Consider the following 5,276-nt stretch of genomic DNA (forward strand, 5'->3'; position numbering starts at 1 on the left):
TTTAAAATAATTTTGAAAAATATTCTGGCTAACTCATCCTTTGCCTGTGTGGGTTAAGTAGGAAGTGGCACTGAGCATGGTCAGGAGGCTCAGCCCCCAGCCTTGGCTCTACCAAGTGTGTGACCTTGTACAAGTCACATCACTGTGGACACACATTTTCTTATTGGAAAATGGGGGGCTAGACCTCAGTGACTTCGAAGGCCCATTAATATTTCATAAAGCTATGACACCAAAATTAATGGTTTAGCACTGAAACATAGAGCAAACATATATGTTCTTGTTGTTGTTAGTTGCTGTCGAGTCAATTCCGACTCATGGGTACCCCATACGTGTTAGAGTAGAGCTGCTCCATGGGGCTTTCAATAGCTGTGACCTTTCGGAAGCAGATCGCCAGGCCAATGGAAAAATAGAAGAGGGGAAAACACACAATTATGTATTTTCTTAAGTCTTTCTAAGTAAAAGTGAGAAATTTCCCATTATAACAGAATAAGCTGGTAGCCAAATTATGGAGATTATAGAGCTGATAAAGGAAACAAAGGATAAAACAGGTGACATACGCAGTAGGATAAATTTCCTAGAAAACATAGAATAATTCATAGTGTTAGTGCCCTTCATGTCTCCCATTATTACACGGCTTAGAGTGCTCCTTGGGTGCTTGGCTGTGAGGTTTCATTGCTTTTACAAGGTTAAAAAGGCTGAATTACTATTCTTGGAAATTGTATATCCCACTGGGAATAATTAAGATTAATAAGAAACTGGAAGCAAATCTATGAATTGAGTTAATGTTTCATTCTCTTTTCCTTTGTAGGATGCTTTATTTAAAGAGAAGGTAAGTACCACATGCTTTGATTACTACAAATTACTCTAAAAGCTTGCATTATCAAATCAGCATTATAGTTCCCATTAGACGTTAGATTAGACTGAATAAAAACGCTTAATTCTTTTAAAAATGAGATGCTCTACTTTGAGGCAGCCGTCTGATTTCTTTTATGACACAATATACACTGCAGATTGAGAAATTTAAAAAAAGTAGGAAATATTTAATGCGATTTTAGAGTCAGAAATCAATGATTACTGAACAGCATGGTTATTTTGATATGGCTTCCTTTATTCTAAGCATGTCTCTCACACCAGAGATATTCCACTTTGAGGGGTATGGTTGGTGTTGGCCAGGGTTAGGCAGAGTGTTCTTGACTCTGAGAAAGAGCTCAGTCTCCCCCTGCTGCCTGCTGATTGACTTGAAGCTCATTCTGCTTCCCGTTGTCAAGAAAATGGAGCCCCATGGTGGCAACTAGCCCTCATAGCAAAGGAAGCCGGCCAGTATCAGTTGGATAGGACTTAGTTCAACAGATGATCATCAGCTTGGTGGGGACTCCTGTATTGGAAGTGCGTTTCTTAAAGTCCTTCTCTTAAAAAAAGTCTGAAACATCTGAGCTTTGTTAGATACGAAGCTTTTTAACATCAGAAAATTTACAAATATTATTGCATAAAATAATAGGAGTCCAACACATTTCATTGAATTATACATGGTCAGATACACCACTATTTTATGTACCATTAAGAAAGGAAAAAACCCTGACAATTAAACTATGACACAGCACATTCAAATCAATTAGGATTTTTATTTTATACTTACAGAAAGATCTCTTTTAGATTTATTTAGACATAGATTTTTAAAATCTGTTATCACTTTTATACATACATGTAAGAAAAAATATGAACAAAATAAATTGATTATTTTGAAAACGTCTTCACATTTAGCCTCCAACTCTTCTGAATCACTTTTTGACCAGAGTCTTTGATGCCCTTGTTATTGGACATGGTACGAGCCTCTGTGCCGTCAAAAGCATTAAAGATGTAGCGTTTCTTAAAAGTGCTCCAATAGTGTCTCTGGAATTTTCTTCCAAGCCACTGATAACTCATTCTGTAACTTTGGAATCACATGTGCAAAAAACAACAATTTGTTGTAACCAAGTCTGATCTACAGATAAAATGTATCCTGATATCAGAGATGTTAAAATGTGGAAAAATGTTTATTTTAGAATTGATAAAATATGGCATAGGTCAAATGTTTTTCTTTGCTTAGTAAAGGAGTATTTGATGGTTGTATATTACTGCATTTTGATGTGCCATATAGAAAAGAAGCAGCAGAAATTCCAAAAGTCTACTGACTGTGTCTATTTTTCCCCTTTCAACTGGTAATTGTACATTATGTATTTGGAGCCGTGGTGGCACAGTGGTTAAGAGCTTGGCTGCTAACCAAAAGGTTGACAGTTTGAATCCACCACCGGCTCCTTGGAAACCCCATGGGGCAGTTCTACTCTGTCCTATAGGGTTGCTATGAGTCGGAATTGACTCTATGACAATGAGTTTGGTTTGGTTTTCTATTTTATTTAAGCATGCTAAAGTTTGATAATATTTTATTAGCTGGTTCTTACTAGGCCAGAGTTTGCCTAGAATAATTTAATACAAAAGAAAAATCTCTGTAAATTTATAAGATAAAATTTCTTCAAGGGACTGTCCCATTTAGTTACATACTGAACGAAATTTGAGATACTGTATTTCACTGTGTGTTAATAATGTATTTCATTATTGGTTCAGTGTGAACACAAGCCTTGGGAACTCGAGTGTTGTAAATGTGAGAAGGGGGATCCCAGTGATCCAGGAGCTCCTGTGAGTGTGTTTCTACTTTGAACTTAGAATCCAGTCAGGAAGTCCTAGCAATGATAGTGCTACTCAAGCTTGAAAAACACTAGGGCTCTTTTGTGTTGTGGAAAAGCAGTTGTATGCTAATAGCAGCAAAAAATGGAAATAATGTTTCTTTCTTTTATTCCTAAAGAGACACATTCTGGCTTCAGAAATAAGCGTAGGATTTTACTGACCTGAACTGAGGGAAGACATGGTTTAATATGATGAAGTTGTTCACGCTTCCCAATACTAAAGTGAAAATGCAGAAAAGGAAATAATAGAATGCTTTAGGCAAAGCTTTATCGCGTGCACAGTACCTTGAAACAAGTAATGCAGACCTCTCTGGGAGTTAACGGTTGTCTTCGCAGCCCAGCAGCAACACTGTCTGGCTTTGTGAGGAGGAAGCTGGTCAGGAAGCTTTAGGGGATTAGGGTGACTTCTGTGAAATGGAAGTAACCACTTGGCAACCAAATGTAAAAGGAAGGATTTACTGTGATGATTCAATATTTGACAAGATAATCTAAAAAGGAGTGCTTCCTCTGAGGAGGGCCCTTTATATTCTTGCCTAATGTCTGGTAGATACCGCGTCTGTGCTGGAAAGGCATTGAAAAGACATCAGAGATAACTGGAGATGGGGAACATTTCTCTAACACATATCAGAAAGCATCCATGCTGCTCATTTAATATTCTGTTTTATTAGTGATTCCAGGCCTTATCCTTAGAGTTCATAGCCCTGTTGGAGATAAACAGACCTTTCTGTTTCTCAGACTTGTCTCACCAAATGCATGGAAAGCTTCCTGAACTAATGCTTATATTGGGGAGGGGACGCAGGGATTGTGTACTGTAAATGTATTAAAAGGTGACACATTTTACCCTGAGACTTGGGTCCAAAGCCTACACTTTTTCAAACCACTCTACCAATCAAGGCATTAGAAAGTAGGGATGTTTATTTGTCTGTTTTATTTCTCAAAATAAAACAGACACATTACATGATAATGTGGCAGCCAGTGAAGCAGACATTGGCTAAAGCAGAGGTTTAAACTTCCTTTCCTACAAAGCTTTAGTTTGAACTTATTACACCAAGACATTTCCAGGGGAAGATTTACTTGTGATATTCTAAACTATGATTTACAGTGAGCAGTAAAACAGTTTGACAATTACCAGGCTAATCTGACAATTACAGTCACTCAGTATTTTCAGAGATTACTGTACCATCTTTTAATATGGCTAAGTAATAGAACTATGAATTTTTTTAACTAATATTTTATTGTGTTGTCAGTGAAGGTTCACACAGCAGTTTAGGTTCCCATTCAACAATTTCTACACAACTTGTTCAGTGACATTGGTTACATTCTCTACAATGCACAAACATTCTCATTCTGGTTGTTCTGTTTCCGTTAATTTAGCTTCCTTGCCCCCTTACATTCTCATCTTTGTTTTAAAGTAGTTGTTGACCCTTTGGTCTCATACAGGTGATTTTTTAAAGGAACACAGTACTTATGAGTGATAGTCGTTATTTTGTAAGCCATCTGTTATTTAGCTACAAGTGACCTCGGGTTAGTTTCGGTTCAAGGTTTGAAGAGTATCTTGGGGCGATAGTCTCAGGAAGTCCTCCAGTTTCAATCAGCCAGTAAGTCTGTTTTTTGGGGGAATTTGAAGTTATGTTCCACATTTTTCTCCCACTCTACCAGGGTCCATCTGTTGTGGCCCTGATTAGACTGGTCGGTAGTAGTAGCTGGACACCATCTAGTTCTTCTGGTCTCAGGGTAGATGAGGCCATGGTTCATGTAGACTAGTTCTGTAGACTGGTTTCTTCTTTGAGTCTTTGGTTCCTTTCTTTCTCTTTTGCTCTGGATGAGTAGAGACCAGTCGTTGTATCTTAGATGGCCGCTTGCAAACTTTTAAGACTCCATACACTACTCACCAAACTAGGATGTAGAACATAACTTTATAAACTATACATATTATGCCAACTGACTGAGATGTTCCACGAGACTATGGTCCTAATCCTTCAAACCCAGAAAACCAATCCTGTGAGGTATTTGGTTATGTCTAGGAAGTACCTGTAACCGTGCCACCTGTGTACTTTATTATATATATGAAAACATGTGCATACAGTCACATAGATGCATATGCATATACATATGCATACACTTATAGATACCTATACACCTATATGCCCACATACATACATATATATACTGCAAGTATTTTTTGGCTGTTTTTCCTGTTGTTTCAAAATTATTCATGCCATAGCAATTACCTTCAGATTAGAACTATGTTGTTAAACATTTATTGAGTGCCCCCAAACCAGTTGTCATAAAAGAAAGCTTTTTGGTGGCTTGAGAATGAGAAAACAAAGTGCTTTCTGGGCGAGGATTGGAGAACTCCCTTATCTCATCTTTTGAGATTATCTCCTGGCTATCAGAACCTCTTTGACCAAGGCAACCAAGCTGGCCTGGTTCCCTTTCAAAGGGACAAAGCAGAGAGAATATAGAGATCCAGGATGAAGAGAGGACATGCACAACTCCCTCTTGCCTATCACAGCCATTCTTTTCTTTCTTTGAGTTGGATTTTGTTTGCAAAGT

Source organism: Trichechus manatus, unplaced genomic scaffold (genome assembly GCF_000243295.1).
Source record: "Trichechus manatus latirostris isolate Lorelei unplaced genomic scaffold, TriManLat1.0 scaffold00156, whole genome shotgun sequence".
Classification (NCBI taxonomy): Eukaryota; Metazoa; Chordata; class Mammalia; order Sirenia; family Trichechidae; genus Trichechus; species Trichechus manatus.